This window comes from Staurois parvus, unplaced genomic scaffold (assembly GCF_062004578.1).
Source record: "Staurois parvus isolate SC_StPar_1 unplaced genomic scaffold, SC_StPar_1.0 ptg000017l, whole genome shotgun sequence".
NCBI classification, from domain to species: Eukaryota; Metazoa; Chordata; class Amphibia; order Anura; family Ranidae; genus Staurois; species Staurois parvus.
The window spans coordinates 6,700,862-6,713,489 of record NW_028317813.1 but is presented as its reverse complement, the minus strand read 5'-3'; the positions used below and the strand labels follow the sequence as shown (position 1 = coordinate 6,713,489).

The following is a 12,628-nucleotide window of genomic DNA, read 5'->3' as shown; positions in this document are numbered from 1 at the left end:
AAAGTAAGATGTTGGGAGTGGACATTAGAGTGGGATTCCAAGCAAACATCATAATCTAATCTTGATTTCTCTCATTAGCAATATCAATTTTATGTGTTTTTGCATTTTAGCAGGAATGGCCAAGGTTCAACAGGCATGGGCAGGCTAAATGTACACAAGTTGATCGATCAGTTTGCGTACAACCAGCCTGCCAGATTTAAATGCAATTATTGCAAGTGGCCATTATAGTTACTAGCAATAATCACTGTCTTTTCCCAGAGGGGATGGCTTTCCCTGCACCATTTCCCCCCTCCTGCAGAAATTCGCTCCATCTATGGCCATACATGATGGCTCGATTCCCTCCCATGGAGCTATTGTGTTCTCCCGGCAGGGAGAACACGGTGATTCCTTCTAGCGGCTATAATGGCCACTAGCAAGAATAGTATGTAGAATCAAACATGCTGGTTGTACCCAAGTCATACAATGATCAGCTTGGGTACAATCAGTCTGGTCATAGATGGTTTGAATCTTTACCAGTCCCTGCTGAACTGCCCGAGATTCTAACCATCTATGGCTGCCTTTAGAAACAACCATAAATTTAATCTGTTGGTGCTGACTGCATGCAAATATGCAGCCTTTTGGTGGCTGGGCCTTGATGTCGAGCGGCCACATATTTGTGTACTTGGGGGGGGGGGAAACACATGCCGAGAGGACGTGCCCGGTGCCTTATGGAAAGGTCGCGATCAGTACTTTAAATCAGGACCTTTCTGATCATGTGACCGTTGTGACAAGAAATCACGGCAATTACATGACCCTAAACCAAACCCTGCCTCCTGGTGTCACAAAACCCTTAAAGGGCCAGGAGGCACTGACTCCAAGGGGTTAAACCATTCAGGAACAGCACCGCTTGATTTGTGCAGCCAAATGTGGCTGCGTATGGACACGTGTTGGTCTCCGTTCTTCCCTGCCAGATGGCCTCACCCTGTCCCATCTCTCGTTTCCCCTTTTTGTGACTTTTTGATGTGAATAAAGTGGGGGAAGTGACTTGGATGGCCGGGAGTAAACGGACCTGATCCAGACCCTTTGTGTGAAAGGGGCCAAAGACATACATGTACAGATAGGTACAGTGACTTTAAGTGTAGATTGAAGAATAAATCCAGCAGTGAACGAGATACCGTTCACATGTATTTCAATAAGAGACTTCAAAAATGTTTTATTTTGATTGCTGCTTGGCATTTTGTTTTCAGAGAAATGGCACAGCAGCTGGCACGTGTCAGTTCTGAAAGTGACTTCGCTGTACTAGATTTTACACACCTACCAGCCACTCTTTCTTGGCCAATGCAGGAGGACTGTCATGTAAATGTATCAAAAACAAAGATTTTTCTCTTTTGGGGCATATAATGAAGTTTTTAGTTATCACTTATGATTGTGGTATCCCACTAAGGGTGTATGGATTTTAAACCAATTCAGAGAAAACATTTTGCTTTGTCCTGCACTGTTAACTCCTGATTTTACGGCTGCTTTAGCTAAACACTTGTCATATTTGAGGCCCCTTTCAGCAGGTCCTAACATTTTACGTATTGTAAAAGAGAGAGAGAGAAATCCGATAATTCCTCCATCCATCCTAAACCGCATGGATGGAGGAACCTTCCTTGCCAGCTCTAGTATTTAGACAGCTGGCACCCACGGCTGTCAGAGTACCTGAACTATAGCTGCCTCTGATTGGATGCAGTCACCGTTCAACCAACAATTTTCCACCTGGCTCCTTTGACAAAAGTTGTTTAAAAATGTGTCTAATATCAGTGATGACTGTTCAGATTTCATTGAATTCACTAGTAATCAGCCAAAATTGAAGTTGTGTATGATAGTTTGTGTGAATGTTTGCTATACACTAGTTTTGGCTTTTTCCCTTCGTCAAATTACACTTGATGTTTACAAAACATTAAAGCATATTTATTTTGGTGAACAGAAAACCTTATACAAACCTGTCATCACATATGGGGAAAACACAGTCTCCCTGGCTCCCGCCATTAACTGGCTCATAAACATCAAAGAAGGCTCATCCTTTGAAGTTCCAATTCTCCATGAAATTGTATCTTTTTTTTTTTTTTTTTTCCATTCCTGTCCTGAAATCGTTGTATTCATATTGCATCATGGATGTGCTGTTGTCAGGGTCACTTCATTAAATTAGTATAGTACATTTTTTTTTAAAAAAGAGTGGTTTTGCATATTGTGCCGTGTGCTATATGTTTATTTCAGAACAACGCAAAGCAAAGATAAAAGCATTGCAGCTGTCAAATAACAATGATGTAGTCAAAAATGTACAGAAATAGATTTCACAAAATGTCAGTATTGTTTCATTGTCCGCAAACAAATGAGACGTTTTTTAAAGGTCACAATTTTTAATCATGTTGCATTCCATGTTTTAAACAAAGCAACTTGAAACCATAGCCTTCGTTTTTAAAAGGTGCCTTAAATAAGAACCAAACTCTCCAATCCTTTACAGCCGAGGAAGTTGCCATCTTGACCTCTGTTTGATCTGCAGTCCCTAGGGTGCTGCACATGTGATCAGTTATGACACTAGACATTTGATGGCTTGACAATTCAGTTGAGGGCACAAGCCAACTGTGACCATTTTGGAAAACCCTTAAAATGATGGGTTTAGCTCCACCTTAAACAAAACCAGACTGAATTATCCACAGTTCTCAATTTCTCTTGGTGATTAAAAAACACACAAAAAACAAAATCCTTATTCAGACTTTGTGTCCTGAGGCCGCTACAAGCTGAGCTGTGCGTGTTTGGAAGTCACTGCATTGTACATATGGGCTTCCATGTGTATATCAAGTTTTAAGCAGCTTTATTGACACCTTTATTCTATTTATTTATTTATTAGAGGTACTTCTATAGTGATTTACACAGTTCTTTACATAACTATAAATAAAAAAAATCACATTTGCATCAGTCCCTGCCCTCATGAAGCTTACAATCTAAGTTCCCTACCCTCACAAACATACATACACATACTAGGGCTGATTTAGACAGGAGCAAATTGACCTATAAGCAGGGAGTGTGGGAGGAGACCAGAGTACCTGGAGGAAACCCACGCAGGGAGAACATGCAAACTCCAGGCAGGTAGTACTGTGGTTGAGATTCAAACAGACAACTCTAGTGCTGCCTATATAACACCAGGTGCCTTCATTTTTTAACTAGCTTAAACGCAGACCTTTTAAGGGAGTTCCGACTTTTACTTTATTTTAGGTATTTATATAGTGCTGACCGTTCATACAGCATTTTACATACTGTACATTCACATCCATCCCTGCCCTCAAGGAGCCTACAATCTAAGGCAGTTTTTCTCAACCTTTTTCCAGACAAGGGACTCTTTAACCAGTTCCGTGCTGCCCTATAGAAGAAATACTGCTACAGGGCGGCACAGGTGCACAAAATCACGTGTATGAATATATGTAATTTTGCAGTTCCAGCTAGGGGGAGCGTGCACTCTCCCTACCCACACGACCATTTGCAGCTTCGGCTGTCAATCACCAGGTCCCGGCCGGTGATTACTCCCTGGCACCCGGTGATCGCCGAGTATCTCCAATGGGTGAGAGACCTGTATGTAAACACTACAGATCTCTCCCCTGTCAGCTCCTGCACACTGCTTTGTATGTAATCAAACCAAAAACACTGAAATTTGAAATAGTGCACAGAGTTTGCACATCGCTGAGCTCAGTCGCAGAATCGTTTTCAGTGTCTGACGAATTTCCCCCACGAATCATCACTCAATTCTGCAAGTGGTTCTGATTGACTATCACTGTTCTCTAGCTGCTCTAAAACCGCTTTTGACCTAAAGGGACGCTTTTTGGACACCATGGACGTTTCTCAGTTTCCAGACAGACCGGTAAAAATGCAGGCAGGGCATCGGACAAAGCACTCGGGACAAAATGTATGTGAAATGGTTTGATACAGTCATGGAATACTATGAGATTTTAGTGTATTGAGTGTCACATTTTTACATTTTTGAATTTCCCGCTGGTTCTGTCCCCCGTACTTCCCGACGCTTGCAGGGAACGTAACCCCGGCATTAGCTGGAGGACATGGCCGGGGACGCTGCAGGGGGGACATCGCGGGAGCGAAGGACAAGGTAAGTGATCGAGGGATCCCGGAGCAACGCTGCAGGGTAATCCTGAGTGTAGCTCGGGGTTACCGCTTTTGGTACGGAAAGTTAACCCCGAGCTACACTTGGGAATACCGCCAGGGGGGTTAAGCTACCAGCATGTTGTTGAAGAGTGAGAGGAAACTGGAGCACCCGTAAACAAACCCATATCAGCATGTTGCAACCTATTTCAGATAACATCCTGGGTGGGATTCAAACCCCACGCTGCAAGGCAGAAGTGCTAATCATTGAGCCACGGTGCTGCTGGCAGGTTTCATTAAAAAAAATTTACCCCTATTTCTTGGTCCCAAATTAAAATTTCCATGTGTATGACCAGCTTAAAGGCTAAGTTTACCTTTTGAAAATCTAAATAATTGTACATTTTTTGCAGGTACAAAAAGGTGCTTTTATTGTTTTTCTAATGAGCCTGCAGATCATGGGTGCAATCTCAGGGTCCTGCAGACTCTCAGGACAGCTATCTGCCCATACATAGTTACATAGTTAGTCTGGCTGAAAAAAGACAAAAGTCCATCCAGTTCAACCTTTAAAAAAAAGTTATAATTCTATACCCACAGTTGATCCAGAGGAGGCAAAACACCCAGCAAACCATGATCCAATTTGCTCCTGCAGGGGAAAAATTCCCTCCTGATCCCCCCGAGAGGCAATCAGATATTCCCTGGATCAACTTTACCTATAAATGTTGGTATCCAGTTATATTCTGTGTATCTAGGAAAGAATCCAGGCCTTTTTTAAAGCAATCCACTGAGCTGGCCAGAACCATTTCATCTGTGAAGAAATCTTTCCATGTTTGGAGATTACATTTCTTTTCCTCCAGACGTAAAGAGTGCCCCCTTGTCCTCTGTGATGGCCTCAGGGTGAATAACTCTACACAGAGTTCACTATATGTACCACTGATGTATTTATACATGTTGATCATATCCCCCCTTAATCCCCTCTTCTCAAGAGAGAATACATTCAGTTCCTCTAATCTTTCCTCATAGCTGAGCTCCTCCATGCCTTTTATCAGTTTGGTTGCCCTTTTCTGTACTTTCTCCAGTTCCCCAATATTCTTCTTGTGAATTGGTGCCCAAAACTGAACTGCATATTCCAGATGAGGTGTTAATAATGATTTGTACTAGGGGAAAATTCTCTCTCTCTCTCTCTCTCTCTCTCTCTCTCTCTCTCTCTCTCGTCTATACCTCTTTTAATATGAGAGGACTTTGCTGGCTTTAGAAGCCGCAGCTTGGCATTGCATGCCATTATTAAGCTTGTGATCTACCAGAACTCCCAGATCCTTCTCCACCATTGATTCCCCCAGTTGTACTCCCCTAGTATGTATGATGCATGCATATTCTTAGCCCCCAAGTGCATAACCTTACATTTATCAACATTAAACCTCATTTGCCACATAGTTGCCCAATTATACAGTGCATTGAGGTTGGCTTGTAAATTGGAGACATCCAGATGAAGTCTTACTAATGATTTGTACTGGGGTAAAATGATATCTCTCTCTGGAGTCTATACCTCTTTTAATACAAGAGAGGATTATATCTTGTACAGGTAGACAGTTACTTGAAAGCTGAAACAAATCTGCGCGTTACCAGAGCGCTCACCAGCACCCTTGCAGTTCATTGAGAACTACAAGCTGATAGCCGCAATGGTAGGCTGTTCATTCGCAGGAAACTGAATGAATGTTGTTGACCTGTGGGTGGAGCCCTGCATGGCTGTTCTTTTTTTTAAATTGTGATAGCGGTTGCGGGGATAAGATCCCGCGTTCACTGTTATAGGGAAAGAGGGATTGGGGGGAGAAGGTACAGATGTAGGAAAACATTCCATGTTCCAAAAGGGGAACTTATCCTTTAAGGCTACTGACAGTATATGGTGTTTTAAGTGACTCTTAATAACATTTGCAAGAAAATGACTTTCAAGCAGCATACATTTTCCAGCAGGGTGGAATGCTTCTTCAATCGATTCTACAAATTTCTAATGCTCTAATAAGCTTGTTTTATCAAATTGAACCCCCCCCCCTCCACAAACACCAAATTAATACTGTTTGCAAAGATCATATAAAAATGAATTCCTCATATGACCAGCATTGCCTAAACATCAACTATGGTTGTGGTTTTCCCTGTTAAGGCACATTCACATCAGTGGACCATAATCATTGTTTTGTTTCTGTGTGCTGACTGTAATTGCTCTGCTTCTTTTCAGTGCTTAATTGCAGAAAATCATACTTGGCACAGCACTAGCGCTGAAGAAAGGGGGTGAAAAAAGTTTAATTGATCATTTTAAAATTAGTTTTGAAATTGCAAAAAGAAGGTAGGATTATAAATTTTTTTTTACTAGCTAGCCAGGCGTCTGTCAACAATAATGAAGTTTTGCTGGCCGTCATTTTTCATTAACAGTAGAAATCGATGAACAAACAAAAATGATCTGTAACATGGGGTCCTCTGCTTTTTAACAGACTCTTGTTGTGAATAATTTTCATCTAGTATGCATGGAGGAAAAAAAAAAGCCGTAGAAATCGCAGCGGAATCAAACTTTGATGTATTACATGGCTTGTCAATTCTAGCCTGGAGCAATGGATTATGAAGGCCGTGCCTGCTTGCTGTGGCATTCCTAATGGAGGATAAATTTGAAGTGGCTTCTGGCTGCCATTTCCTCAGCAGACTGCACCTCACTTCCTGTCCTGGCCTGATTACAGGTCTTGTTGGGGTGGCCTTTCCTGGCTGATTTCCTGTTTCTTTACCAGAGGGGGGGGGAGCTGTAGAGATGAAACACCCAGTTTATTGAGGGGCTACGTATTTCGAATAACTCTGCTGCCGAAAGCAGATGTCTTTTCTGACTTGATTCTTTAAATGTGGATCGCAATACAGATGATCTTCTTTAACCCCTTCACGCCTAATGGTAAAACAAATCTAAATGCCTAAGCACAATTTTGCAACATTGACATGTGTTAGTAAAACCATACATATCATCACCACTACTTTGTACATCCAGGTGAATTATACCGCGTTTTTTTCAGGACAAATTGGGCTTTCATTTGGTGGTCCGTGGTAATGATATCTCCTGATTTATTTTTATTATCAAAGGAAAACTGGCCCAAAATAGTATGGGGAAAAAAACCCAAAATAAATTCTCCAGCTCTTGACGATCGCATCGATGCCATATATGTGTATGTTTTGTTGTTTGTACCTGTAGTACAGCCCATAATCAATAGTGCGCATTTTGTTTTTGTGTTTTGTTTTTTTTTTTTTTTTTTTTTTTAAACCTAAAACACACTGATCCTGATACCATTTTTTTTTTTTTTTTTTTTTTTTTTTTTTTAATCCTGGCCTCTTGACCTTTTGACCCAAACAATAACCCTGGCACTGAACTAGATCAAACCTTGATCTAGGTATTTTTTATTTTATTTTTTAATATTTATCTTTTCTTTTTTTCTTTTTTTTTTTTAACAAACCTTTTTTCCCCCTCTATGCCAGGAGTTAGATGTATCTCTCTTCTCCATTCATTATTATTATTATTATTATTACTACGAGTTTATATAGCGCCAAAGGGTTTGCTCAGCGCTGTACAATAGGGGGGACAATACATGGCACAGTACAACAACAACGTACGAGGGGTAAGAGGGCCCTACTCTTACGAGCTTACAATCTAGGAGGGAGGGGGTAAAGGTACAGTAGGAAGTGGCTGAGGGGGATGAAGTGGTGGGAGGAATGAGGGAGGATGGCCGTTAGGTGAGGGAGGGGTAGGCTTCCCTGAAGAGATGGGTTTTGAGGGAGCGCCTGAATGTGAATAGGGAAGGCGACAGTCTGATGGATTGGGGCAGTGAGTTCCAGAGGATGGGGGAGGACCTGGAGAAGTCCTGCAGTCGTGCATGGGAGGAGGAGACCAGGGAGCAGGATAGAAGGAGGTCCTGTGAGGAGCGAAGGGTACGGGTAGGGTGGTACTTGGTTATCAGGTTGGTGAGGTAGTCAGGGGCAGTGTTGTGAACGGCTTTGTAGGTCAGGGTTAGGAGTTTAAATTTGATGCGTTGGGCAATTGGGAGCCAGTGGAGGGAGAGGCAGAGGGGGGTGGCAGAGGTGGAGCGGGTGGTGAGGTGGATGAGTCTGGCAGCTGAGTTCAGGATGGTCTGGAGCGGGGAGAGCCTGCACTTGGGTAGGCCAGTGAGGAGGGAGTTGCAGTAGTCAAGGCGTGAGATGATGAGGGAGTGTACTAGAAGTTTGGTGGTGTCTGGGGTGAGGAAGGAGCGTATCTTGGCAATGTTGCGAAGATGGAGCCTGCATGTGTTTGTGAGTGATTTGACATGCGGTTGGAGGGAGAGGTTCGCGTCAAGAATGACGCCAAGGACTTTGGCTTGCGGGACGGGAGTGATAGTGGAGTTGTTGGCGATGATGGATAGGATGGGGGGGGGGGGTGTTGGCAGGGGGAAAGATGAGGAGCTCGGTTTTGGAGAGGTTGAGCTTGAGGAGAAACATAGAGAAACAGACCAGGGGGCCAGGCTGCACAGTGAGTGATCGCTGTGATAGCCAATCAGAGGTTATCGCAGCAATCATGTGACCCGAAATCAGGAGTCCTGGGTCCCGATCGTTTGAATGGGACTCAGTGCTCTCTGACAGGTACGCAAATATGCGGCCCCGCGGATAAAAGCCCAGTTCTGTGAGGCCGCATATTTGTGTGACGTCGGCGTCAAGGGTTAACATGCCATAAAAATACCGTACAAATACTGCCGTACAAATACCGTACAAATACTGTGCATTGTAACACCTTTCGGACACACAACTTTGTATTGTCAATGTGCACAGCTGCCGTATAGAGAACAGGGATCTTTTTACTAATTAAATGGCAAACTTGCTTTAGGGCTATGTTAGACGGGCGATTTATGTGCTGCGATCCTTAGAATTGCTAACGTGCTCATTTTACAATAAATTGTAGTTCAGTTACTCTGCAATCATCTCTGTGGGTCGGCTGGCTACAAATTGCTGTGATTTTTAGCAGCGTGTACTTACCCAATGTTGTAGCAATAGTTTAACTTGTAGCAGCACCAATTGCTTCTTGACAAGAAGGGACAGCAGCTCTAGCAATTAGATCGCTGCTAAGTTGCCCATCTGACGTGGCCCTTAACCACTTCCAGTCCAGATACTTTTACCCCTTTCCTGTCCAGGCCAATTTTCAGCTTTCTGTGCTTTGACAATTGCACGGTCATGCAACACTGTACCCATATGAATTTTTTTAGCATTTTTTTGAGACGGATAAAACTTTATTTTGGTGGTATTTATTCACCACTGGGATTTTTTTTTTTTTTTGCTATATAAATGAAAAATCCAAATATTTTGAAAAAGTGTTTTTCTTATAAAATTTTGCAAATAAATAATCTTTCTTCATAAATCCTTGGCCAACATTTAACAAAAATTAGTTCATAACCAAAAATGATCATTTTTAAAATTTTTGTTTTTACATTTTTATTTTTTATATATATATATATATATATATATATATATATATATATATTATCTAAAAAATGTTTTAACATACTGTCAGCCTAGCAGTACAGTGTTGCCATAGTGACACTGTACTACTTGTGGGGGGTGACAAAGATTATTTATTTTTTTTAACACGGATTGCTTTTACACCCATAAAGGCTGTAAAAGCAATCATTTCTCCTTCTCTCTGGCTGCATTCTTGCAGAAATACTGTGAGCTGTGATTGGTCACAGCTTGGCACATGGTACAAGGCTGTTGTGACTAGCCTTGTACCATGTGACCTCTGTGATTATTCACAGATTTCACACGTAGTAAGCAGTGATGTCAGGAAGTGACATCTTGCTTACTACTATTCATGTGATCACTGATTGGCCAATTAGTGATCACATGATCGGGACCTCACATAGAAGCCCATAGGATCTTGGCTGGTTCAGCAGGGACTGGCCAAGATTTGATTCATATATAGGCAGGCTGGTTATACTGAAGTCCATCAATCGATAAACTTCAGTACAACCAGCCTGTTGGTTTTTTTTTCACGTGATTACAGCCAGTGGCTATAGTAGCCAGCAGTGATCATTGAGTTCTGTCGGTGTGGAAGACTCCCTGCCAGCAGAACAAAATAGCGCTGCGGGAGGGATTCCACCATAAACACTGACTGTGGATATGGGAATCAAGCTTTTTTTCTTTCCTTCCACCTGTGGTGGAAGGAAAGAAAATTGCATAATCCGTGGGCTGCTTTAAAATATATTTGCTTCTGCAAACCTCCCCTTTTTAGTTTAAACAAACATTTTCCAGTTTGGTTAGTGTACCTACCTGATATTTGTCTTTTAGCCTGTATTTTCACATAACAGGTGATGCTAAATTCAGATTGAGTACCTGCGTCAAGATAAGAGAAAATGGGTTCACAGAAAGGAGAATACGAAGGGTGAACATCCCCAGTGTTGGCTGGAGGTGCCCTTTTAATGAAGCAAGACATTCCAGTTGGATGTAATTAAACACAGATTATTTAAGTTTACATTTATATTTGTGTCAGTCTGGCTCCATTACTCCTCCTCCTTCAACCCTTCGAGAATTGTGCTCCCCTGTTGTGTCCTAATAGCGTTGAGCCTCGTCTACCCGGTTCATTTTGCTGTTTTTTCTAAAGATAACCCCTGCTTATGTAATTTCCAGCATATTGTATGCTCCATTTTGAGTTCTCCTGGTTTGTGACACCGGCTCTCAAAACCTGTGCTTTTTGTTTTCTGCAGTGTGGCTCTCACACCCAATTGGTCTTGGTGGCTCCTGTAGGCAGTCTCATATTTCCGGGTGAGTGTCAAAACATTACTTTTTTTAAAAATGCTAAATCCTCTGTTTTGATATTTATAGGCAGCATTTTTCAGTAAAGGTCTTTGAGAAAACCGTATGAAAGATATTAAGATTAAACATTTAGGTGAGCTAGCACCAAAGTACATGGAACATGGAGAACTTGCTTTTCGGCACACTATTTGTGTATATCGGTGGAAAAGGAACATTTAGGGGAGTCAGATTTTTTTCAAATCCTCTTTTTTTTCCAACTAAATTATTATATAAGGCTTTCTCCAGAAGGATGCTATGAAACCCTAGAGTTCCTCCAGAGGTTGCTAGGGTTTTTGAGCAGTGGTAGTTTGATCTCCCACATACAATAAACACTAATGTAAGAAGGCAGTTTCCCACTTTCATCCAGTGTCAAATCTACAATGATCACCAATGTAAAGGGGCTTTTCTCCACTGACCACCAACGTGAGCTGGTATTTTTCCATTGACCACCGTTGGGACACTGTTGCCCTAAGAAATACTGAAAGGCAGCACATTTTGGCATTTTTTTTTCTTCTACTTTAATTCTTATCGTAAAAAATACTCTTAGGGTGTCAAATATTCTAGTTATCCCATTTTCTTTTAAAACGTTCTTCAGCTTGTTGGTACTAATGTACCGTGACCTGTAGCTATAAATACATAGTTTAGCATGGGTTTCCTGAAACCTAAAGTTTATTTCAAGGGTTTCTATGGAATAAAGCGATTGAGAGAGGCTAGATTAGGTACTTTTTCCAAGTACAACGTGAAGAAAAACTGCAGTGGTCAAAGTACTTGTATGACCCTGAGCTGTACAGTAATGTTGATGACAGCTGGAACTTATGCCCCGTACACACGATAAGAAAATCGTACGAAAAATTTTGTGGAACCACTGATGGACCGATTTTCTCTTCATTGATGAGCAGGATGTTGGAACCGATAACATTATTGTGAACGAAAAAATCCAGTTGAACAACAGTGAAAAATGTTGTTTCGCATACGAACGACCGGTTTTCTATGTGGTGGTATGACGGTCGTACGAAAAAATTTATCAAGTGCTATCACGCATGAGCGGAAACAGAAGATGACTCTGATGTTTATGTCCAAGGAATCCTCGTAAACACGAACGAAAAATCCAAATGTTAAAAGTAGATTGGTCTAATGAGATAATGAAACCAGAATTCTGTATATTATATTTTATGTATCACTATTTATGTATATAGATAATGTAATAAACTATATTATACTCATTGCTGGTAATTGTTGTGTATATCGCTCGTTCTGACCGGAAGGGCTTGGTGACAAGGTCACATGCACACTGTATCACTTCCACTTGTATGGAAGATGTCAACACTACGTATTGCCCGACTAACGATTTTTTTTAGATTGGTTAATGTGGGCCCAGATTTCGACCAATGAACGAATGCCTCTCGGTCGTCGGATGACCGATCGGTCGATTTTCTAATCGTGTATTCCCACCTTCATACTTTGTCCTTTTTATGGTTAGATAAGAGCTATTGTGAGGAGCTATCACCACTGCTCTGCTGACTTGTAGAAGGGACTCCCTCCAACTGTCCATGAGGAATCTCTTTATATCTGAAAAAAAGACCTTTGAAACCCTTTTGAGGTCACCGAAGCGATACATTTGCTAAAAGCCGCTTGATTTGTCCATTTAGCAGTGAAGCACACATTTTGTTAATCTTAA

General features: G+C 41.7%; 1 protein-coding gene across 3 annotated transcripts in view; it reads left to right on the top strand.

The window, feature by feature from the left end:
• NCKAP5L (NCK associated protein 5 like) overlaps positions 1–12,628 on the top strand; it is a 135,834-nt gene that overhangs the window by 37,110 nt on the left and 86,096 nt on the right. Inside the window, exon 2 of one of the 3 annotated variants that reach the window (XM_089679287.1) lies at positions 10,863–10,920. The exons of the other annotated variants lie outside the window; for them this stretch is intronic. The gene's annotated coding sequence lies outside the window, so the exon portion shown is untranslated. The remainder of the gene's footprint in view (positions 1–10,862; positions 10,921–12,628) is intronic. 3 annotated transcript variants of the gene reach the window in all.